This window comes from Schistocerca gregaria, chromosome 1 (assembly GCF_023897955.1).
Source record: "Schistocerca gregaria isolate iqSchGreg1 chromosome 1, iqSchGreg1.2, whole genome shotgun sequence".
Classification (NCBI taxonomy): Eukaryota; Metazoa; Arthropoda; class Insecta; order Orthoptera; family Acrididae; genus Schistocerca; species Schistocerca gregaria.
Genome location: NC_064920.1, coordinates 676,768,357 through 676,795,120, shown reverse-complemented (window position 1 = coordinate 676,795,120; position 26,764 = coordinate 676,768,357). Strand labels below are relative to the sequence as shown.

General features: G+C 42.1%; 1 protein-coding gene across 1 annotated transcript in view; it reads right to left on the bottom strand.

Moving 5' to 3' along the window:
- Positions 1-26,764, bottom strand: part of LOC126301749 (odorant receptor Or2-like) — a 127,293-nt gene that overhangs the window by 71,157 nt on the left and 29,372 nt on the right. The gene's annotated exons all lie outside the window — the stretch shown is intronic.

Here is a 26,764-nt window from a genome sequence, read left to right as displayed (position 1 = left end):
ATTTTCTGTTTGTTCCTTCCAATTTAAATTGTTCGTAGTTGTATTACCTAGGTATTTAGTTGAATTTACGGCTTTTAGATTAGACTGATTTATCGTGTAACCGAAGTTTAACGCGTTTCTTTTAGCAGTCATGTGGATGGCCCCATACTTTTCGTTATTTAAGGTCAACTGCCACATTTCACACCATTCAGATACTTCTTCTAAATCGTTTTGCAGTTTGTTTTGACGTTCTGATGACTTTATTAGTCCATAAACGACAGCGTCATCTGCAAACAACCGAAGACGGCTGCTCAGATTGTCTCCCAAATCGTTTATATAAATAAGGAACAGCAAGAGGCTTATAACACTACCTAGGGGAACGCCTGAATTAACTTCTGTTTTACTCGATGACTTTACGTCAATTACAACGAACTGTGACCTCTCTGACAGGAAATCACAGATTCAGTCACATAAATGAGACGATATTCCATAAGCACGCAATTTCACTACGAGCCGTTTGTGTGGTACAGTGTCAAAAGCCTTCTGGAAATCCAGAAATACGGAATCGATCTGAAATCCCTTGTCAATAGCACTCAGCACTTCATCTGAATAAAGAGCTAGTTGTGTTTCACAGCAACGATGTTTTCTAAAAACAGGTCTGGTAGCTAGTTGCCTTTTCCGTTCCTTTAGTGCTATTTCCATAGAAACTTTCTTCCTCTAACACACATTTCTTTATATCTAACCGAGAATTAAAATGCCAAATTTTCGTAGATAGAGCTTTAAAAATGCTATCACAATGAAATATTTTCATAAAATATTTCACCCCCTATTTCAAACCTATAGTGGTTGAAAATTCAAAAGCATTGAAACGCGTATCTTTTATTTCTAGCCCAGAAGCAATATACAAATTTTCACAGATTTAGCTTCAAAATATTTTCATAAGATATTCATTCCCTATTGCACCCTCACAGGCGCTGAATTTCCAAAAACAGTGAAACATGTATTTTTTTTATTCGTAACGGAGAATTCGAATACCAATTTTCATAGATCTAGCTTTAAAAATAATTTAGTAGTTGTTCAATAATAATTTAATTTAAAAAATACTTTCACACACAGTTTCACACCCATAGAAGTTACATTTCCAAAAAAACTGAAACACGTATTTCTTTATTTCTTATCGAGAAACCGGGTAGCAATACTCTTAGTATCTTCAAAATTGAATCAATAGCGACATATTTTCAAAAAACCTTTCATTTCCTATTTTACCTCCTTAGGACCGCAATTTCGAAAAACGCTTTCTTAAACGAGGCCTACAGTATAAGATCAGTACTCTCTCCAAATTTCATGTTTCTATTCTTGGCTGTTTGGGCCAGTGAATGATGAGTCAGCCAGTTAGGACATTGCCTGTTATATATGTATATTACAAATCTATTACATGTAAACATTCAAACACAGCTCTCCAGCACAACAGGTATATACGGGTGTCAAGGTCTTTGATATATTGCATCACACCACTTGTCGCTTTCAGGAAGTCTTCGAAAGAAATCTTGTAGCACGTGTGGGACATGTTGATACAAACTGAGCGAGTGCCTGTCGTTCTGCACCACAGTCACACGGTGGTGAGGGAGATTTGCCCCACTTGTGGAGAGTGTCTGCTCATCTTACGTGGCCCGTTAGAAGGCGATTGACGGTAGTCCAAATTGCCCGAGGCTCGACAAATCCAGGGGATTTCTTCTGTGTGCAGGGCAGTTTCAGGCATTCTGAGGACAGTTCCTTTGCCAGCAGCTATTTCATTCATCGATGATATTGAATTACCATGAAAGTCCTGGCTGTGATAAGAATGGGATGTCTTGATCTTAGTCTTTTTCACTCTGCAGGGAATACATTGTTCAATACTGGAGGGTCGACGTTATCAGCAGTTTTCTGTTGTGAACACAGTTGCGTGCTCTTCCGTCTGATATCAGGAGGTGGGATGTGGCTCAAGATAGGTAAGGAGCATTTGGGAGTAGATAGTATTGACTCATTAACAATTCACATGACTTCTTTAAGTCATACGTTTATTTTTTTTAAGTGTGGGCTTTTAAGCCAGACCGGCGCACAACCCTCTGCTGCTGAGTGCATCAATACGAGTGTTGATACTCGAAGAAGAGTGTCTGCTAATGATTCCCAACGAGTGTCACAGAGTTCATAGAGAATGTTGTTTCTACTTTTGGGCTTAGAAGATGTTCGTGTCAAGTGCTCCTTAAAAGAAAATGTCCTGTCTAGAGTGAGCGCAAGGTATCTCGGATGCATCAACTGAACACCTAAAGTCTGGATGCATGTTATGATGAAGTTTGTTTCCCGTAAAACAGGCATCAAGGGCTCTGTGTGACAATCTATTGATCAGACGAAAACCTGCAACTTCTGGTTTATTTGAGTTTCGTTTTAACCTCAATTTACGGAAATACTGGCTTAAGATGTCTAGATCAAAAGCTGGGATTTCTTCAGTTGTTTCAAGGGTTTGTGTTGGGTGCCTGTTGCCCAGTCGACCACATAGCCAAACTTACTGCACTGAGCTGGAGGGATATCAGTCATATATCAGTTAAACAACGGAGGAGCATGGACTGATTCCTATTATTCAATACTTCTGGACAGCTAGTGTTTTTTACTGTAACTTGTAACATGTTGTCAATCAGTTTTGTTGTCCATCTGAACGGGACAAGTTGTAATAATACACTACTGGCCAATAAAATTGCTACACCACGAAGATTACGTGCTACAGACGCGAAATTTAACCGACAGGAAGAAGATGCTGTGATATACAAGTGATTAGCTTTTCAGGGCATTCACACAAGGTTGGTGCCGGCGGCGACACCTACAACGTGCTGATATGAAGAAAGTTTCCAACCGATTTCTCATACACAAACAGCACTTGACCGGCGTTGACTGGTGAAACGTTGTTGTGATGCTTCGTGTAAGGAGGAGAAATGCGTACCATCACGTTTCTGGCTTGGACAAAGGTCGGATTGTAGCCTATAGCGATTGCGGTTTATCGTATGGCGACATTGCTGCTGGCGTTGGTCGAGATCCAATCACTGTTAGCAGAATATGGAATCAGCGGGTTCAGGAGGGTAATACGGAACGCCGTGCTGGATCCCAAACGGCCTCGTATCACTAGCAGTCGAGATGACAGGCATCTTATCCGCATGGCTGTAACGGATCGTGCAGCCACGTCTCGATTCCTGAGTCAACAGATAGGGACGTTTGCAAGACAACAACTATCTGCAGGAACAGTTCGACGACGTTTGCAGCAGCATGGACTATCAGCTCGGAGACCGTGGCTGCGGCTACCCTTGACGCTGCATCACAGACAGGAGCGCCTGCAATGGTGTGTACTCAAAGATAAACCTGGGTGCACGAATGACAAAAGGTCATTTTTTCGGATGAATCCAAGTTCTGGTTACAGAATCATGATGGTCGCATCCGTGTTTGGCGATATCGCGGTGAACGCACACTGGAAGCGTGTATTCGTCATCGCCATACTGGCGTATCACCCGGCGTGATGGTATGGGGTGCCATTGGTTACACGTCTCGGTCACTTCTTGTTCGCATTGACGGCACTTTGAACAGTGGACGTTACATTTCAGATGTGTTACGACCCGTGTGTCTACCCTTCATTCGATCCCTGTGAAACCCTATATTTCAGCAGGATAATGCACGACCGCATGCTGCAGGTCCTGTACGGGCCTTTCTGGATACAAAAAATGTTCGACTGCTTCCCTGGCCAGCACATTTTCCAGATCTCTCACCAACTGAAAACGTCTGGTCAATGGTGGCCGAGCAATTGGGTCGCCCCAATACGCCAGTGACTACTCTTGATGAACTGTGGTATCGTGTTGAAGCTGCATGGGCAGCTGTGCCTGTACACGCTATCCAAGCTCTGTTTGACTCAATGCCCAGGCATATCAAGGCCGTTATTACGGTCAGAGGTGGTTGTTCTGGGTACTGATTTCTCAGGATCTACGCACCCAAACTGCGTGTAAATGTAATCACATGTCAGTTCTAGTATAATATATTTGTCCAATGAATACCCGTTTATCATCTCCATTTCTTCTTGGTGTAGCAATTTTAATGGCCAGTAGTGTATATAAAGCAGTCCATGCCTCCAGACTGTGTCATATGCTGTACTTAGATCAACGAAAGCAACATGTTTTCTGTTTCATTTGGTATCTTGCTTCAATAAATATTGTTAAAGGTAAGACCTGATCAGCGCAGCTCTGTCCTGGTCAGTATCCAGCTTGCTCAATAGGAAAGTTCTGAAAGATCACTGGACTAATTCGATTGTATAGAATTCTTTCAAGGAACATATAAATAGTGCTTAATAGTGCGAGTGGGCGATGGATCTTAGGCTGGTATCAACCCTCACCCGTCTTTGAGTATTGCTATGATTTTTGAATACTTCATTTTTTTGTGGGACTGAACCAAATATCAAAATGTCAGAGGAGAAATCCGCCAGCCATCTTTTTGCATAATTCCACTATGCGTAAGGTATTCTGGATGGATTACATCATTTCCTGGTGCCTTCCCAGGTCCACATCAAGAGCACTAAGGGGGAAAATCTCATGCAAGACACATCAAAAGCAAACTTACACTGCTAAAAATGAACTCTAATGAACAATCTGAGTTGTCGAGAACTTTCTCTGCATCTGAAGCTTCTGCTGCATTTAAAACTGTAAGACCTGGAAAGAGACCGGGAAATGAATGAATCCATTCAGAATTTCTTCAGCATAGTGAGAAATATGGAAAAAGTTGGGTGACGGGTTTCTTCTCTGACCTTATGATATCTGGTTCAATCCCATAAAAAATGAAGCTATCAAAAATCACAGCAATCTTCAAGCCCAACAAGACATCGCCCAGTCGCACATTTCAGCCATATCTCAAGGTGATCTGCCTCCATAGATACAGAGTCTTCTGTAGTGTTGCTACGGTTTTATGTAGTTAATAGTCTGCAGTTTTAATAAATAGTGCTCGGAATGGCAACAGACTGCTTGACAATCGCTATGGAACAGAGGGATTGTTGGACAGGAATAATCACAGGCAGTTATGGATGACAACAAATACAGTAGATACATAACAGAGGTGGGTCATTACATTTACAACGAAAAATGGTGCAGATTTCACCAGATGGGAATCCCAACATAAAGGTTGATATCGGACTCTCATTAAGGAATATGGCACCCTTGGCCACTAATACATATTCTGCACCTGTTATTCATGGTGTTGAGGAGTACTTCTGGGATATTTTCCCACTCCTCTCTCAAGGGTCTTTCACGGTTCAGGGAAGAGTTGTTCGCTGATAAACACGTCTGCCAAGAGCATCCCAGGCATCATCTACAGGGTTTAGGTGCGGGGAGTTCACAGACCATTCCATACATTCAATATCTTCACTTTCCCATGTGTCCGACATGTTAGCGGTTCTGTGTGGTCGGGAACTGCCTCCCAGAAACAAAAGTCGGGACCTACCGCACCCCTAAACAGACGGACATGATCCAGAATAACCTCCCTGCAAACCACTGAGCTGTACTGGTACCTTGGTCAAAGATAAGCAGCGGTTTTCCGCCATTGTGCATGATGCCTGCCCACACATAACGGTTAGACCAAGCCGGAAACGTACATGGACAGTCTGTGGTGTGTAACGTGTACCCTCTCTCTCCAGCACTGGCTGGTAGTCAGGAATCACTTGGTATTACGAAGCGTCGGAACATTGTTGCTGACCACAATCAACGTTCTCCTAAACCAACGACCTTTTCCTGGCGATGGCGTGGTTGAATTGGAATGTATTTAACAGGCTTCCGAGCATACAAACCAGCCTGATATAGTAGCGGCGAAATGCTCCTGTCAGAGACGCGCGTACCGATAGCGGTTGCAAGACCTACAGCGATCTACCTGGGAGTGAGATGTCTGTTCCTTTTCGTGATTAGGGCTACGTATCGATACTCTTGTGGGGTAGTGAGCCTTCTACGACCTCCTGCATGATATCGCAAGTCGCTCTCACCGTCGGTGGCCTTTTGCATCGCGAGACGAGATGACACTGTTGGACACCCCCGTTATTGTAGCCACAGTAGTGGCACGTTGACCGGCTTTGAACTGTCCAACTGCTCGTCCACGATCGTAAGAACTCAAATGATGTCTTGCAGACATGTTCCGCATCACAAGCAATGTACACTAATGGCTTCCGCTACATACTTTGTCAAACACCACACTGTGTGAACGGTTGAATGCTCAGGCCTCGTTGCACTTAACACGTGTCCACCCACTCTTTATGTGTCCTTACTGTCGCTGATCAAAAGTTCTGTAGCAACTGTGGGCTGTTCCGTAACAATTGGCAGTTTTTACATAGCAAGTGTCAGTTGTTCCTTAGTACTGTCAAGCAGTGTATCTGTCATAGGGAGCACACTGTCACCAGTAGCTACACTACAAACATCGCAGTCATTGCTCTCTTTCTCTCTGCAGATTTCTTGTGATATGAACTTTTAGGTTTCAATTAACTTTTGTCTTAGCGCAAATTCTGTAAACCATTCACAAAAAAACAGCAAAAATTTTTCGTGATCTTTAAAATTTGTGAGTTCAAATAGTTGAACAAAATTACGCCGGAGTATCGAGAGTCGATTAAATTCTTTTCCAGAGATAATGCTTTTTCCAATAATTCTCATAATATTTTTCAGAATGGATAGCAACTTATTTTGAGTGTTCCTTCCCCTTTCGTAACCACAACTAATTAATGGACTTAAGAATCTTAAATAATTGTGCAGGAGACTATTAGGTAAATAAAAATCTGTATCACAATTATTTTTCTTTTACTTAATAAATCTTTATCTTGTGCTTTATCTTCGAAAATATCTTCACGTTTCATATAATAACTTCATAACAACTTGATAAATACGTCATGAGACATTGTTACAAGCTCATACAGAAGAGAGCTGAACATATTTGGTGTATAACACTATTTCATTTAAGTGTAGTAGCGTGCATCGACTTTCTTCACGGTGCGACTGCGGGCATCTCCATCTGCTGGTGTCTTGTAGTGACCTGCACTGCCACAAGCCTCGTCCGTAGATAACCAGTGGACCATGTTGTCACGAAGTGTGCGCTCCACATGTAACAAAACGGAAAATAATCTTTTTTTCATACACTGATCAACAGTTAAGAACGCTCGTTCGAACAACTAGTACTTTCATGACGTCGCTCAGGCGGGAAAAGACTGTGGAGTCTTCGTTACTACGGGGTATTGTGAAACTGTTTTTTCAGATTAATACAGGAGGTACAAGACATCAAAACAAATGTACACTCAAGAGCCAAAGAAACTGGTACATCTGCCTAATATCACGGAGGGCCCCCGCAAGCACGCAGAAGTGCCGCAACACGGCGTGGCATGGACTGGACTAATGTCTGAAGTAGTGCTCGAGGGAATTATCATCATGAATCCAGTAGGGCTGTCCATAAATCCGTAAGAGTACGAGGGTGTGGAGATCTCTTCTGGACAGCACATCGGAAGGTATCCCAGATATGCTCAATACTGTTCATGTTTGTTCATATTTGGGGAGTTCTGTGGCCAGCGAAAGCGTCTAAACTCAGAAGAGTGTTCCTGGAGCCGCTCTGTAGCAATTCTGGACGTGTGGGGTGTCCCATTGTCCTTCTGGAATTGCCCAAACCCGCACAATGGACATGAATGGATGCAGGTGATCAGACAAGACGCTTAAGGAAGTGTCACTTGCCAGAGTGTCTCTAGACGTATCAGGGGTCCTATATCAGTCCAACTGCACAAGCTCAACACCATTACAGAGCCTCCACCAGCTTCAATAGTACCCTGCTGACATGAAGAGTCCATGGATTCATGAGGTTGTCTCCATACTCATACACATCCATCAGCTCGATACAATTTGAAACGGGACCTGTCTGACCAGGCAACAAGCATCCATTCATCAACAGTCTAATGTCGGTGTTGACGGGACGGGACGAGGCGTCATTAAGAGTACACGAGTGGGTCTTCGATTCCAACAGCCCATATCGATGACGTTTCATTAAATGGTTAGCACGATGACACTGGCTGATGGCCCAGCATTGCAATCTGCAGCAATTTGCGCAAGGGATGTCGAAGATTTGATGTTTTGCCGGATTCCTGATATTCACGGTACACTCGTGAAATAGTCGTACGGAAAAATCCCCACTTCTTCGTTACCTCTGAGATACTTTGCCCCATCACTCGTGCACCGACCATAACATGGCATTCAAAGTCACATAAATCTTGATAACCTGCCATTGTAGCAGCACTATCCGATCTGACAACTGCTCCAGACACTTGTTATCTTATATAGGCGTTGCCGACCGGAGCACCGTATTCTGACTGTTTACGTATCTCTATATTTGGATTCGCATGCCTACAACAGGTACTTTGACGCTTCAGCGTATTTAGTTAATGGTATACATGTTTAGTGTGGGCAGTTTCTAATACTTGGCACGATTTGCACAAAAGGTAGTTTTGCATGCTAATTACAGCAATGGCATTCACAGGAACTTGCCGAATGTGCGATCATTGGCATGCTGGCACGCAGTACGTCGTCGGATCATTGATCGTGTTGTCCGTTCGAAGATTCCTGGCATGTCCGCGATGGTACCAACCGCGACGGCAATTCTAGCGACGAGGGCTTTATCTGTTGCCACAGTGATTTCATACACCAGCTATTTCAGATGCCCGCAAGGAGAGAGAAATCCAGACACGTGAGGCCAGGTGACGTGGCTGGCCAGACTGCGAGGCCACCCCGAAAGTGACACTCAGATAGTTCCTCGTAGTAATGCCGAAATGGGTTGACGCCCTATCGTGCTAGAAGTAAATTGTCTAACATTCAGAGTTACATCCTCCAGCAGTTTTCGCAACACGTGTTCCACGAAGATGCGATATTTCCCTCCGTTGAGACTGAATGGAACAATATATGGTCCAATCAAACTATCATTGAGAGTACGAGCTCATACATTAACACAAAATCGCTGTTGATGAGCGTAAGGTCGAGTCCTCGTAGGTTCACAAGTGCCGAAACCTGCGACCTGTGATATTTGAATTTCAGTATACATTCCAGTCAGCGACACCGACGTCAGAACCACTAATAAAATGTTTCCTATCATTACAAGTTGACTTCAGAGACCATGAGTTCCCTACCAAAATATATTTCTTTTGATGTTCTCAACGTCTTGTCACTTCTCCTCCTCCAAGTTAATTTGCCACTCTCGCTTCTAACGTGCCACAGATGTCTAGGATTTTTTTCTCAACGATTCTTGTGGAGGATATGATAAATGAACATTTATCCGCTTATTTGTTTTCAACTGCAGTTTTCTGTGGGCCCCACACTTCTTCCATTGTTCGTGAAAGTCGTTCCTTCTCTTCTTCCGTTCATTTCTAGTTCTTGATTTTTTTCGGTCCTGAAAGACCGCCTTTTCTCTTGTTTCTCAAAAAACTGTTCTGCTTACTATTCTGTTCAACTCGACTCCTACATTTTCGACATTCTTTCTTTCTTCCTTCAGCCCCGCGATTTTGGATTTGCAGTAGTCTAGTAAGTCACAGATTTGTTTCGTTTTTGTGTCATTATTCACCCTGCATATGAGTACACAGCATTTTAATATCGTTGTTCTCGTTGTATCCATTACCTTTTAAACTTCTATTTAATGTAGTTTCGTATTAGATCTTAATCTATGTTCTGATTCCCTGATAATTTTGGGTCCTACTACTTTTCATAGAAGTCTTCATCAATTTTTTCTAATTGTTCTAGCTCTCTCTCCATAGTCAGTTTCTGCTGCATAGAGTGTTACATTAAAATGACTTTCAGTAACTACAGACCAACATAATGTAAAATTTGAAAAAGGGCAATCTAATTACTTTTAATTATGTAATTGAATTTACTTTAAGCAAATGAGCAACTGAATTTACTTTTAACATAAGAGTAATAAGGTTCTTACCAAGCCAGCAAAGGTCACTCGCTAAGCCGAATACAAAATAAATGAAATTGCGCACTTTTAATTTGTGTTGTATCCTTAGTTATTATTTTGCTAGTGAAATTGAGTGAATGAAGTTAACACACAAAACTGCAATTTCATTAAGCCTCAGTCATGTAATACAATAATGAACAGTTACTGAGACAGCAAAATTTAGACTGAAACTGGTCATTATTACACACACGAAATTGGCGGTAAATAGTTAATCAGTTTTCATATTTTTACGACACTGGATGGAAAGGAAAGGGGCTCTGCTTGATAATTATGTCTGAGGACAATGATAACACAAATGCCCTACTAATTTTAAGTATTGCTGGTTTTATTCAAGTTAGTCATTAAATTTTGTGAAAGGAATGCCACTGGGTAGATCTTTACATTATTAGTTATACTTTGTCAGTTAACAATCTTACTATGCTGTAGTTGTGTGGACGACGACGAATGTAGCCGACGATAATACTGAACTGCTGCAGCTGCTGTTGCTGGTTGAGAACCACGAGTCGTCTCCAGAGCCACTGATAGTTATGGAAGAGGCAATAGAACTGCAGCTTCCTTCGCCTGTTCACACCCACCGTGCTCTCAGTACTTACGGGTTAACGAAGTAAGTGTGCTCAACCCGGTCCGATCATAGCGGCACACCGCGTCTGCGCCCTTTCGTAACTCAAGCAGCTCAGCTTCCTCTCTGATCGCAGCGCGACAGACTCTCCATACGCAAAGATAAACAATGACACAGTTACTGCCATTTCGTCGTTACTATTGATAGATTTAAATAAAATTCCCTCAGCTACCCAAAAATTTACAATATTTACGTAATTATTACAATCCATTAAATACATTCATAAATAAGTACACTATTACCTCGATTAGTATTAAATATAGTTTCTGTAATAAAGCTTATAGATTTAGACTTAGAAGTAGAGAACAAATTATCCACAAATATCAAATGGCGAAAAATTTACGATTGTGCAGAAGGTTTTTTATCTGCATTTTCGGTGTTACAAGCTGATATCTTGTTACTATCTGATAAATTTATACCCGTTTTGAATCGTAGAAATCCTCTGTGCAGTGCTTTAGATAAATTATACAGTTTCATAAAAAAGTTTGTGGAGATTCAGCAACTATAAGGATCAAAAACTACCAGTCTACGTCAGAAAATCCATCACATTGTCAACCGTAATTTAGCGGAAATTGCGTCTTGATAAATTCACATGTTCTGGGTATGTTTTAAGCAACCACAGTGGAAGTCGAAAAACTAACGAATCCATCATTCATGTTTTACACGAAAAGACACTCGACAAGACGTGGCTGCAGGTACTCCAATAAATCGTTTTGGCGTTGTGTGATCATAACAATAACAATAATAATAGTAACGTAGCTTAAAGAGCGTAGTTTTCATTATGCTCCACTATACTTATAACGACAACAATTCGTGAGCTAATATTACCTACATGTAGTAAAAGAAAGAGCTAAATGTGCAATGTGTGGCTATAAAATAACTGAAATGGTGCTGTCATAAATTAAGCATGCTCCAAAGATTAACGACCAATAGCTGTGAAGTGTGAAGCCATCTTAGTCGAATGTGGCATCTCTGCTGTCTGTAGCTAAATCAGTGTGCCCGTAACCTTCGTTTGTGTAAGAGCTGTTACTTTGTTTTGCCAGAAAAAATGATAAATACAACAATAGAGAAACGAGTTGTCGTGACGTTTTTACATTTAACTTAGAAAACTTGCTACTGACTCCTATATTTTAGTAAAAGAAGTGTATGGCGAAGGCTGTTTATCATGTATGCGAGTTTTTGAGTGGTTCACGAGTTCGCAAGATGATCGAGAATAAGTAGATGACTCAAGGAAGGGACGCCCTTCAATTTAAAAACCGAATGAAAATATCGGGACAGTTAGTAATCTTATTCGATCCATTGCTGAAACTGTAGGAATTGACAAAGAATGCGCACAAGAAATTTCACAAGACCAATTTAACATGAGAAAAATGTGTGTGAAACTGGTGTCGAAAATTCTTACCAGCGAACAGAAAGCAGATAGCAAAGATGTTTGTACTGACACTTTGAATACCCTTGAAAATGATCATAATTTGTTGGAAAGTGTGAGAACATGTGACGAATCTTGGTTTATGACCTACTGTTCAGACAATAAGCGCTATTACATGGACTGAAGGGGTCCAAGTTCATCGAGAACGAAAAAAGTTAGAATGAACAAATCAAGATTCAAAGCGATGATGATTGATTGTGTATCTTCACTGGGTTTCTAAAGGTCGAACTACTAATCAACAATACTCCCTTGAGTTTCTTGCTCAGCTCCGTGAGAAAACAAGAAAAAAAAACCCGAATTACTGGAAGAACAAGTTACGGGCATTCTGCATAAGACAACACACCGGCTCAACTGAATTGTTTGTTAAGAGTTACAGCTTCCTAGTGTTAGACCACCCACCTTTTTCACCTGCCCTAGTACCATGTGATTATTTTCTATTCGCCAAGGCCAGATCTTCATTAAAAGGAACAAGATTTCTGTCCGTTGAAGCAGTTAAAGAAAAAGCGGCCACGTCATTAGGGAGCTCATAGAGGAAGACTTCCAGCAATGTTACTACCAAGGAAAAGTTCGCATGGAGCGTTGTAGGGCTAGAGGAATGTGTGTGTTGAGAGTGACAACAACTAAACAAGTACCTTTTTGAATTAAAATATTTTACAGCAATAGTTCCGTTATTTTGTAGCCATACCTCGTAGAATGGATGATCTAGAGCAAGTACGAGAATAGTAAACAGAAGCACTACGTAAATAGAGTGCAACACCAAATCCAAACTTAGTATTGTTCTCAGGTGATTTGCGAACTAATATTGTAACAATTTTTCATTTCTCTTCAGTATTGGTATTTGATCAGCAACTGAAGCGCTTGTCCGGCTTTTCGTACGCGTAGCGCAAAGTATCCAGGGACGGACGACTTGCCTGGGGTAGCGGTAACAAACTCAAACGTTTCTCGTGAATCATTCCATCTATTAGTGAAAACCGCATCAAAATTCCTACATATTTCCTGAAATTAACCTTGACATATAGACATAAAAACGCGCCACGGAACCTTTAATTCATAAAACCTATAGTTAAATCACCTTTAGTTCAGCTTTTATCAATTACTGAACCACAATGACCTTGATAAGATTTATCTAAGCTGCAGAGCACCAAGAATATAAACCAAGTACTGAGTTCGGTTTGCCAGGAAGTCTACAACCTAATCACTTTGCTGTCCCAATAGTTCCTAAGTATGTCTATAGATTTCTAAGCGACGGAGAACACCTTCATCCAATACTTTCCGTTAGATGCGAAAAGCGGCATTAAGTTGGACTTTGCTTTCTACAATTTTAGGATCTCAAGCACAAACTGAGTAAGTATATATACCCAATATACACTTCAGGATCTTAGGCGAAGAGCAAGAGAAACAAAGCAAGTTATATCTTTTATTTTCCCAGTAGCTAAAAAATTGAATGTGACTTTGTTTACAGCACATAAACTCCTATACGCTACATATCGAACATGAGAGTAGGTAGAAAGAGATGTAAAGTATCCCACCGTTAAAACGCGGCAGTGTATCGCCAACTGCCTCAGATTCAAAAAAGTAGAGCGCAGTACAAAACTAATTCAGTTATTGCATATTCTCAGATACTAATTCAGTCACAAATCATACGTGATGCATCAAATTACACAACTTAAGAATAGAAGAAACAATACCACAAACTTCATTTCAGCTATATGATATAATATGGCTTTGAAGTAAATTAATACAACACATGTTCGCTACAAGCACAGTACGTGGTATCACTCGTAAATGAGAGAGCACAGCAAGTGATAACACGTACTTCAAGATACTTTTATCACTTTGATTATATTAGCCGACCGGAGTGGCAGAGCGGTTCTAGGCGCTTCCGTCTGGAACCGCGCGACCGCTACGGTCGCAGGTTCGAATCCTGCCACGGGCGTGGATGTGTGTGATGTCCTTAGGTTAGTTAGGTTTAAGTAGTTCTAAGTTCTAGGGGACTGATGACCTCAGATGTTAAGTCCCATAGTGCTCAGAGCCATTTGAACCATTTTTTGATTATACACTCCAGGAAATGGAAAAAAGAACACATTGACACCGGTGTGTCAGACCCACCATACTTGCTCCGGACACTGCGAGAGGGCTGTACAAGCAATGATCACACGCACGGCACAGCGGACACACCAGGAACCGCGGTGTTGGCCGTCGAATGGCGCTAGCTGCGCAGCATTTGTGCACCGCCGCCGTCAGTGTCAGCCAGTTTGCCGTGGCATACGGAGCTCCATCGCAGTCTTTAACACTGGTAGCATGCCGCGATAGCGTGGACGTGAACCGTATGTGCAGTTGACGGACTTTGAGCGAGGGCGTATAGTGGGCATGCGGGAGGCCGGGTGGACGTACCGCCGAATTGCTCAACACGTGGGGCGTGAGGTCTCCACAGTACATCGATGTTGTCGCCAGTGGTCGGCGGAAGGTGCACGTGCCCGTCGACCTGGGACCGGACCGCAGCGACGCACGGATGCACGCCAAGACCGTAGGATCCTACGCAGTGCCGTAGGGGACCGCACCGCCACTTCCCAGCAAATTAGGGACACTGTTGCTCCTGGGGTATCGGCGAGGACCATTCGCAACCGTCTCCATCAAGCTGGGCTACGGTCCCACACACCGTTAGGCCGTCTTCCGCTCACACCCCAACATCGTGCAGCCCGCCTCCAGTGGTGTCGCGACAGGCGTGAATGGAGGGACGAATGGAGACGTGTCGTCTTCAGCGATGAGAGTCGCTTCTGCCTTGGTGCCAATGATGGTCGTATGCGTGTTTGGCGCCGTGCAGGTGAGCGCCACAATCAGGACTGCATACGACCGAGGCACACAGGGCCAACACCCGGCATCATGGTGTGGGGAGCGATCTCCTACACTGGCCGTACACCTCTGGTGATCGTCGAGGGGACACTGAATAGTGCACGGTACATCCAAACCGTCATCGAACCCATCGTTCTACCATTCCTAGACCGGCAAGGGAACTTGCTGCTCCAACAGGACAATGCACGTCCGCATGTATCCCATGCCACCCAACGTGCTCTAGAAGTTGTAAGTCAACTACCCTGGCCAGCAAGATCTCCGGATCTGTCCCCCATTGAGCATGTTTGGGACTGGATGAAGCGTCGTCTCACGCGGTCTGCACGTCCAGCACGAACGCTGGTCCAACTGAGGCCCCAGGTGGAAATGGCATGGCAAGCCGTTCCACAGGACTACATCCAGCATCTCTACGATCGTCTCCATGGGAGAATAGCAGCCTGCATTGCTGCGAAAGGTGGATATACACTGTACTAGTGCCGACATTGTGCATGCTCTGTCGCCTGTGTCTATGTGCCTGTGGTTCTGTCAGTGTGATCATGTGATGTATCTGACCCCAGGAATGTGTCAATAAAGTTTCCCCTTCCTGGGACAATGAATTCACGGTGTTCTTATTTCAATTTCCAGGAGTGTATTATGGTGGATAATGTATATAATTATACTTGGCTGTACGTTTATCAGACATATGATTAAATATTTTATGAATTCATATTTTATGATTTTTATGAATTTGCTTCATGACCAGCCCTCAGCTATGTTCTTCAAGCGAAATAGAGACAAAAATTCTGTTTTGTCATTCTGTGCGTCGCTTACCAAGATGTCCACATTATGTCACTGTGCTGGCGAGCTTCTAAAGATATTGGAACGTGTGTGCTAAATATTATCATAATGTAGTAGCGATTCTACATAGTATTGACTTTGAGGTCGTTGCTAGGTCTCTGGAGGTACGTAGCATATGTCGCGCAATGTCCATAAATTACAAGTCGGTGGTTTGTGGACGCGGAGCCGGAACACGATAGCGTCCAATACAAGCTCTGTCGGGTTCAGATCAGGGGAATCTGGTGGCGAAGGCATCAACGGGAGTTCGCTATCGTGTTACTCAAACCACTGTACCGCGATTCTGGCCATGTGACGAGCACAATACGCTGCTGGGAGAGGCTATCGCCGTCGGGGGAAGACATCAAGCATGAGGCGATGTGTGTCATCCGCAATGATGTTCATGCAGTTAACAGCTGTCATGGCGCTTTCGAATACTATCAAGATCGTATAAAAGCACAGTTGGATGTGCTCCTTACCATAATACTGCCTCCAAATGCCAGCGTTCTTGGCGTGCTGCATGTTTCGAAGAGTCATTGGCCTTGATGACGGCGTATCTGGGCACGACCATTGAAATGGTGTAGCAAAATTCCTGATTCATCCGTCCAGGCAACGCATTTCCATTGTTCCATTGATTCACGGTGCAATTTCGTTGATCACGTGCCCACTGCAACCGTAATTGACAGTGTCGTTGAGTCAATACGTGAACACGTAAAGCGGACACCCGTGTTCAGCAATATGCAGTCAATGATGTGTTTTCGGTCGTCAAATGTGCCACAGATCACTGCCTGTCCTATTGTATAGAGTGACCAAGCCTTCTACCCCCACGGTCTGAGATGAAGCAAGGACGTCCATCGTCTTGTGGCTTATTCATGTTTTCAGCGTCCTTCAACCACTTTCCACAAAAGGTCATGACATTAGCCGCGAACAGTCGAACAACTTCGCCGTTTCCGAGATGCTCCCAGGCGCCGGGCCATAAAAATCTGTTTTTTTTTTTTTCCAGCGGAGATCCACATTTTCAATCTGCGTCGTGGCTAGAGTGATTCCTCAATCGTCTCTGCTCTGCTTATACATTTACCCTGTCGTTTCACGTGGCCGCAATGCCACCAGTCTGCATTCAGTATTACGGCGGGCAGTGGTCATAATGCTTTAGTGCGCGACTGTTCAATAGTATTGACTATAGCGTTCACAGAAATACCTGCTTAGATGATGATGATGATGTTTGGTTTGTGGGGCGCTCAACTGCGCGGTCATCAGCGCCCGTACAAAGTCCTAATTTTTACATAGTCCAAATTTTTTTCACAGTCCAGTCTAGCCACTGTCACGAATGATGATGATGAAATGATGAGGACAACACAAACACCCAGTCCCCGGGTACCTATGTCGAAAGTACGCGAAACTACGTAATAGTTTTCCATTATATTCGCAGTTTGCGCTACTGTCGGACGTGCATCCAAGGGAAACAATGACCGTTACTCATCAACAAACTGTGCATTTCAAAAGATAAGCATAGTCAAGTTATGCAACACATTATCCAAAAACTCAATATAAATTATACTTCTCTTGATCACAAGATACCGTTCTGAGGACTAGTTTCAGTTATTAAACCATCATCATCAGATCTAAAAAGAACAACACTACTAGTAAACTGCCACAAATTAGCAAAATGTACAGGATGCAAAAGAATCAAGAACGAACATACAAAAAAATCTCAATTACAGCAGGTAACACGTCCCCAACAACGTATGTAGATACTGTCTCTCTACAACTGGTGTCCATGCCTTTACTTTACCTTTAAAAGGAGGCAACAATCCATCCACAGGAGAGCTCTGTTACAAGATAGGATTGTAATGGCGCAACAGTGTCACAACTAAAGATGATTAAAGTACTTAAAATCCATACAAAAACTGTATGGGGAAAATATCAGAAAAATGGAAAGGATACAAGACAATCTGAATGAACAAGCTAATACACTTGTTTGATACGCAAAAGCGCGTGCAAGGAAAGGCGTCAATCTGCAAAAAAGACAAGCAAAATTAAAATACAAGATGACAAATAAAACAAAAAACAGTTTCCCAGCCGACATTGCCATATAACACTTTCTTCTACTACCCAGTACTCTCTTTCACATTTTTCCATCCAAGAAATGGATTAAAATGGAACGCTATTAAAGTTTAGTCTTCTCGACCATTCCCAAGGTACATGAAGATGCGAGCAAACAGGAAGCAAATAGAGACGATACCATATTCAATATACTACCCTTATTAAACTTTGTGCTATAAAGAATTTTTTTTAGGTATTTTAATAAAGCTCACTTTGAAGGCCACAGTTCTATTTACATTCTTAAGTTGACAACAATTAGCAGCTTATAGTTGCTTTAGAGGACGCTGCTGATTATTGGTACATACTCACACTTGATAATTTACCATTGGACGTAATTTTAGTAGTTATGCACCATCTGAATTCCATAGAAACTATAAAATTTTTAGATTTTTTCAAATATTTGTGAATATTCTCTTGTTTATTATAAAAACGGAATATTACACATCAGACACATTAAAGCCTGTAAAGCGGAGGGTGATGAACTATTAAGCAAGTCATTTAGTGGTCCTGCGCAGAATTGGAGCGTTCTAAACTAATATGGGCATCTTGTGTGTGCAGCAAACTCGCTTCCGAAAATTATTTAGCGTATGAATATCAATGGGTATTAATGAATGTCTAGCTTCACTGGAAGAAGGCACTCTCAATATAGAAATTATAACAACCAAAATCGTAATTAGAATGCTATGTGAGAGTTGAGTGAATTAATAGAGGAATTTTTCTCGTTTTCACAGCGAGCAGGATGCTGGTGTTGATTAAATGTCGCTGACTGGCAGTTAAAATTCCAAGTTGAAACCCTCAGCCATTCGTGGTCGCTGACGACTCAAATTTCTATTGAGGGGGTTATTTAAACGCTGAGACACAGGCAGGATTGTACAGTGCAGATCTGTGAAAAATGAGGAGGAGGCAGTGTTGCCTGTAGATCTCTCTCGTCTTAGTGTGATCCAAGTTTAGGATGTTTCTGTGCGGAGAAGCTCTGTGTGAAATTTTGTGGTCAAGTCATTCTGAATTTTGACTTGTCACTAAAATTTAAACTCCACCCGAACGGACCATGAAGGCCCAACAGTACCGACCGGCTGCCGTGTCATCCTCAGCCCACAGGTGTCACTGGATGCGGATATGGAGGGGTATATAATCAGGACACCGGTCTCCTGGCCGGATGTCAGTTTACGGGAGCCGGAACTTCCAAGTCAAGTAGCTCCTCAGTTTGCCTCACAAGGGCTGAGTGCACCCCGCTTGCCAACAGCGCTCGGCAGACCAGATGGTCACCCATCCAAGCGCTAGCCCATTCCGACAGTGCTTAGCTTGGGTGATCTGATGGGAAGTGGTGTTACTACTGCGGCAACGCCGTTGGCCTTTTACTTACCGCTAGTGCAACACTAAAGAGACTGTGTTGTCTATCACAATGAAGAAGTTTGTGTACGCTAATGGATTTTTAATGTGACTTAACATCTCTAGAAACAATATTATGTTACCAGTTGCTTTTTTCTTAAGCTGCGAGGCGAGTGGAGCTAACAATAAGTGAATTATTTTTTATTTTTTTTACTTTGATTGCCTTCTTTTGTCGGTTGCTTGAATATGAACGTCGAGATAGATGTGAGAACATTAATTTTCTGCAACTTCCGATAAAGTGGTTGTGATGTTGCTTGAATATGAACGTCGAGATAGATGTGAGAACATTAATTTTCTGCAACTTCCGATAAAGTGGTTGTGATGTTAACAATCACTTGTGAAATGCTTGCTTTTTAGTGTATCAAGGTACCTATTGAGAATAAAAATTCAGATTTACTTTCTTAGGAAATCAGCAGCACTAAAACGATTGATTCTTTTCAAGATTTTAGTAGGAAATTGATTTCTGCATTCATTAGGAGAGTTTCCTGCACTGGTATTAAAAAATTTAACAGTTTACTAAGAAAATTGCCTCAAATATCTAGTGGGCGAAGAGAGTAAAAGGTATGTAAAGAGGCGCCTGAACATGTTGATGTCTTGTTATCACATGTTATTAGATGCAACTATTAACAAAAGTCATCTAATGAGTATGTCAAGAATACCTTTGTTATTTGCTAATAATTTCTAATAATCTTTCAAAAATGAATGTACAGAATGGATTTGACCTAACAGCTGAAAAACAGGAGATTAAATGAAACTGAAAGGGAGAGAGCAGGAGGCTTGACGATACCTTAAGAGTTTCCAATGCTAGACACGTCAACAGCAGTCTATATAAAATATTCATAGTTCATATAATTTTTGCTTAAAATAAATTAGGCCACAAGGACTGAAATAAGTCCTTGAGCCTAAATGAATAACTAGATTCTAATGCAACCAATTTCAACGAAACGCTGGGTTCAAATACTGCAACTAGTGATGAAAAGGCAATTATTACTGCTCACTGGAAAACAGAAATGGATGAAGTACGACAAGATCTCAACAAAGAAATATCTGAAAGTAGGAGATTTCATTGAATTCATACAAAATTTTTATCGCCGTAACATACCTCATGGGTTGCCTGAGCGACGCTGATTGACGATTAAAATCCCTTTACTGAACCATATCTGCAGTACTTTAAACTAACTGCATCCAACGATCTGCAATGTATTTCTCCGAAACGCGCATTTAAAAGTCGAATATGTACAGGCGTGGTAGCTCCCTGCCACTGGATCGTCACACTGAGTACCGTGTTTCGTCACTCCACACAACATTTTTCCACTGTTCAGTCGTCCAATGTTTACGCTCCTTACACCAAGCGAGGTGCTGTTTGGCAGCCGCTCGACCATGAAATCCAAGTTTTCTCACTTCCAGCCTAACTGTCAAAGTACTGGCAGTGGATCTTGATGCAGTTTTGAATTCCTGTGTTATGGTCTGGATAGATGTCTCCCTATTACACATTACGATCCTCTTCAGCTGTCGGCTGTCTCTGTCAATCAACAGACGAGTAACAGACGAGGTCGGTCAGTACACTTTTGTGCTGTACTCGTCCCTTCACGTTTCCACTTCACTATCACATCGGAAACAGTGGAGCTGAGAATGTTTAGGAGTGTAGAAATCTCGCGTACAGACGTATGACACAAGTGACACCGAATCACTTGACCACGTTTAAAGTCCGTGACTTCCGCGGAGCGCCGAATTCTGCTCTTTCACGAAGTCTAATTACTTCTGAGGTCGCTGATATGGAGTAAATGGCAGTAGGTGGCAGCACAATGCACCTAATATGAAAAACATATGTTTTTTGAGGTGTCTGGATACTTTTGATCACCTAGTGTATGTACACATTAGCTTAGTGCATAAGTTCGAAGCGTTTTGGTTTTGCATGTTAGTATTCCGGTTGCTATGAGTTTATTTATTGATTGTCTTTTTTTATTTGTAGTTCGCTATTGCTATTTGGGTTTACATGTTGCCATTTCGTCATATGGAGATATTAAGTGGAGATACGGACGCTATAAAATGGAGTGCCAATTGGAGGAATCGGAACATTTCCGACATGTTCTTCTGTCTGAGTTCAGTAGAGAGCTGACAGTATCGAAGGCAGCCACAAACATTTGCGTCATGTATGGGGATAATGCCATTGCACACAGTACAGCAAGGAAATGTTTTTTTCGTTTCAAGAAGAATCGTTTTGACATTAGTGAATCTCCACGTTCAGGAAGACCTTCGGGTTTTCATAAAGATTGTTTAAACGCAGTAATCCACAATCATTCACGTCAGTGTACTCGAGAACTGGCAAATCTGATTAACTGTCATAATTTCACCACCGTGCGACATTTGCATGGAATGGTGAAGGTTCAAAAATCGGGTATGTTGGCACCGCAAAATCACAAAAATCAGTGGGTGGCCATATGTGCATCTCCTGCGTCTCTGTTTGCTCGTCGTCAACAGGTTCATGAACAACACCCACCGTCCCCATCCTGCGTCGTTACTAATGACGACACATGGTATCTTTATACTTACAAAAGGAAAAGAAAGGAATGGTTGAGCCAAAACGAAGCAGTAACTCCTCGTACAAAGACCTGCGTGCATCCACAAAAGATAATGTTATGCATCTGGTTGAGCAGCGACGGTGTGCAGTACTACGAATTGCTTCCTCGAGGTGTAATCATCATTGCTGACATTTATTGTCAACAACTAAGATGTCTTGCAGACGCAGTCGAAGAACAATGAGAAGCAAGACTGCATGAAGTTATGTTATTCCACGATAAAGCTCGCATGCATTCTGCTACACTGTCAAAAGAAACTGTACAGGAGTTGGGTTGGGAAGTCACTTCACACGCACCTTATTCATCGGATCTTGCGCCCTCAGCTTTTCACCTTTTCCGCTCTCTGTTGTACAAGCTTTAAGGAACTTCTTTTCCGGATGAAAATGCGCTCCGAACATGGCTTGATGAGTTCTTCGCTTAAAAAGCGCGTGATTTCTACAGTCGCTGAATCGAAAAATTCCCTCATCGTTGGCAGGCTATTATAAACAGTGAAGGAGAGTATATCACTCATAGCTAAAGTCTCTCCAACGCTATATGTATTCTAAATCTCTTCAGAAACATACGTGTAAAACAAAACCTTGAATTCTGGTGGATGTTTTACTTTTTCAAGTCTGATAAGACGCTAACAATTTTTATTTTTATTATCGACGTGATAAGCGAGATTATGTGAAGGCATATTTCTGTCGGGCACCATTATGGTGTGGACAGCTTTCACCTATGTCAAACATAAAGTAAAATTCTGATTATATATATAATGTTAGTGTAATTAAAAATGATTTAAGTAACACCCATTACCGTATAGTTTTTACATCCCAGTCACGAATCCACTAACGTGGTGTTCATAGATTTAATTTATGTCGTGTGTCAATGTCAATTAACATCTACCAAATACTAACAGCTTCTGACTTATTGCTATGGAGGTTTGATTCTGGGACTATTTTTGCACCTTAAACACGGACTCACAATGAAAATAATAAATAATAAAATGCAATTTCAACAGTAAGCCTTTGATTTCTCTCTGTGGGGCGACAGCCTCTAGTAAGAGGGGTGTTTTCTCGTGCGTCACCTGCAGCAGGACCTGGAGACAAACATTTCACTGCTAAGTCAACAAGGCCTTCGCAGAGATGTGTGCAATCTAATGCTGAGCATGCCAAGACCTTCCATAGAATTTTCCCTCCAGCCACCAGCTGCAATCATATCTACGGATGAGAGAATAATATCTTTCTTGGATGTGTGTGTGTGTGTGTGTGTGTGTGTGTGTGTGTGAGCGCGCGCGCGTGCGTGTGTGAAACAGGCAGAAAGTGGAAGATGGAGAGAGAGAGACCGAAATGAATTTACTGACGAGGCAGAGCTTTTGCTGAACGGCCCCAGTTCATACAGTCCAGATGAATCTTACGTATTTTTTTGATAATCAAACTACAGACGTCATAGTACTGCAGTATTGTAGATATCATATTTTTGCCAAATAATTCATTCCTTTTGCATGGCGTCAGTTTAAGTCGTCTTGATTTTTTTTTTTAATTTCCCACTATCGTGATATCATGGAAAAGAGGAGGGGACGGGTTCTGACGTTGTGATGATGAAGTAATAGGTGGGAGGCCTGTCTTGTGATATTACATGTGACATCATATGTTCAGTGTCAGTGGCCATCTGAGACGCGGCCAGGGTTCGAAAAAATGTTTCAAATGGCTCTAAGCACTATGGGACTTAACTTCTGAGGTCATCAGTCCCCTTGAACATAGAACTACTTAAACGTAACTAACCTAAGGACATCACACACATCCATGCCCGAGGCAGAATTAAAAGCTGCGACCGTAGCGGTCGCGCGGTTCCAGACTGTAGCGCCTAGAACCGCTCGGCCACACCGGCCGGCCCAGCCAGGGTTCAAAGTCGCTCAATGTGTTCTGCATCTACTTCTGTATCAATATTCTGCAAGCCACCTGATGGTGTGAAGCGGAGTGTACTTCTGGTACCAATAACTGATCCCAGCCTATCCCTATTCCACCCGCGAATGGCACGTGGAAAGAATGATTCTTAGTAGGCCTCTGTATTAGCTCTAACTTCTCGAATTTTCTCGTCGTTGTCATTTCGCGAGATGAGGGAGGAAGTTATATGTTGTCGAAGGCTTCCCGGAAAGAATTCCACGATTTTTGAATAGTAAACCTCTACGTGAAGCACAGTGCCGCTCTTGTAGCGCCTGCCACAGGTTCAGCATCTCTGTATCGCTCTCGCGGATACTAAATATACCCGAGGCGAAACGTGCTGCCCTTCGTTGGATCTTCCTATGTCTTCTGTCAGTCCTACCTGCTAGGGATCCCAGAGTGATGAACAATACTCACGAGCGCCTTGTAAGCCACTTCCTTCGAGGATGAGCTATATTTCCTTAAGATTTCTTCTATGAATCTCAATTTGACAGCTGCTTTTCTACTACCTGGTTTATTTGGTCATTCCATTTAAGGTCGTTCTGGATAGTTACTCCTAGATGTTCTACGGTAGGTGCTGTTTCCAGAAACTTGTCGTTAATAGTGTACTTGTAAAGGAGTGAATCTCTTTTCCTCTGTATTCGCGATATGTTACATTTATTTACGTTCCCGGTCAACTAAAAGAGCCTGCACCATTCATCAGTCCTCTGTAGGTCATGGTGCAAATCGATACTGCCTTCTGGCCCTACTACTTTCTTATAGACAACCGCATCATCTACTAAGAGTCTTGAAGAGATTCCTACGTTTTCTCCTAGGTTGTTGTTATTGTGGTCTTAGGCCCAGAGACTGGTTTGATGCAGCTCTCCATGCTACTCTATCCTGTGCAAGCTCCTTCATATCCGAGTACCTTCTGCAATCTACATCCTTCTGAATCTGCTAAGTGCATTCATCTCTTGGCCTCCCTCTACGATTTTTACCCTCCACGCTGCCCTCTAGTACTAAATTGGTGATTCCTAGATGCCTCAGAAAATGCCCTACCAACCGATCCCTTCTTCTAGTCAAGTTGTGCAACAAATTTCTCTTCTGCCCAATTCTATTCAGTACCTCCTCATTAGTTATGTGATCTACCCATCTAATCTTCAGCATTCTTCTGTAGCACCACATTTCGAAAGCTTCTATTCTCTTCTTGTCCAAACTATTTATTGTCCACGTTTCACATCCATACATGGCTCTGCACTCCATACAAATACTTTCAGAAACGACTTCCTAACACTTAAATCTATACTTAGATCTATACTCGATGTCAACAAATTTCTCTTCTTTAGAAAGGCTTTCCTTGCCATTGCCAGTCTACATTTTATATCCTCTCTACTTCGACCGTCATAAGTTATTTTTCTCCCTAAATAGCAAAACTCATTTACTATTTTATGTGTCTCATTTGATCATCTAATTCACTCAGCATCACACGATTTAATTCGACTACATTCCATTATCCTCGTTTTGCTTTTGTTGATGTTCATCTTATATCCTCCTTTAAAGACACTGTCCATTCCATTCAACTACTCTTCCAGGTCCTTTGCTGTCTCTGTCAGAATTACAATATTATCGGCGAACCTCAAAGTTTTTATTTCTTCTCCGTGGATTTTAATACCTACTCCGAATTTTTCTTTTGTTTCCTTCACTGCTTGCTCAATATACAGATTGAATAACATCGGGGATAGGCTACAACTCTGTCTCACTCCCTCACCAATCACTGCTTCCTTTCCATGCCCCTCGACTCTCATAACTGGCATCTGGTTTCTGTACAAATTGTAAATAGCCTTTCGCTCCCTGTATTTTACCCCTGCCACCTTCAGAATTTGAAAGAGAGTATTCCAGTCAACATTGTCAAAATCTTTCTCTAAGTCTACAAATGCTAGAAACGTAGGTTTGCCGTTCCTTAATCTGTCTTCTAAGATAAGTCGTAGGGTGAGTATTGCCTCACGTGTTCCAACATTTCTAACGGAATCCCAACTGCTCTTCCCCGAGGTCAGCTTCTACCAGTTTTTCTATTCGTCTATAAAGAATTCCTGTTAGTATTTTGCAGCCGTGACTTATTATAATGATAGTTCGGTAATTTTCACATCTGTCAACATCTGCTTTCCTTAGGATTGGAATTATTATATTCTTCTCCTAGGTAATTTGTATAATTTATAAACAGTAACGGTCCTGTGACACTTCTTTGGATTACACCGATAATTACCGATTTTGTTCCGTTAAGAGCAACGTGTTGAGTTCTGTCTGCAAAGAGATATTGAATCCAGTCGCTGTTACTAGAACGGTCAGGTCTTTTCGCACAATCTTTGTAGAATCTTACACGTACCTCATCTAGCCCTCATTCCTTTCACCCCCACACTAAAGGAGCGCATTAGCTTTTACATTCCGCGATCGGTTATCTCAATATCTGTCATCTCGACGTTCGTAAGATGACTGAAAAAAGGGACCGTATTACATTCTTCCGAGGCGAAACGACCAAATTGAGTATTTCGGTCTTCTTTCTGAAATCTGCCGTTTACGTGCCACGGTGATCGTTGAGTGACTGAATAAGTGCCTTCTCACCGTTTCCTGATTTTACGTAAGACTGAAACCTCTTAGGATTTTCAGTGAGACTAGTTGACAAAATTTTATTTTCTAAGTCATTGAACTCTTCTCTAATTGCTCTCCTTACGCTCGTTTACGCTTCTTTCAGATTTTGTTTGTCAAGATCTCTTTGTTTACTTAGCAGTACTTTGTTTACTTAGCAGTTTTCTGGTACAGCTATTAAACCACTGTGGGTCTTCCGCATCCCTTAAGACTCTACTCGGAAAATACATATTGAACGATGCTTTCAAATTTTTCCCGTTTGTGCTCCACATACGCGTCCTTAGCACTGAATGTTTGATGCTGACTACTCAGATACTCTGCGATTTCAATCCTATCCATCACAACAAAAGTCCCATAGTGCTCAGAGCCATTTGAACAATCACTGACGGGTAACCTGTCCTTACGACAGAAGTTCCAATCTTAACTTGGATTTAGTTGCTAT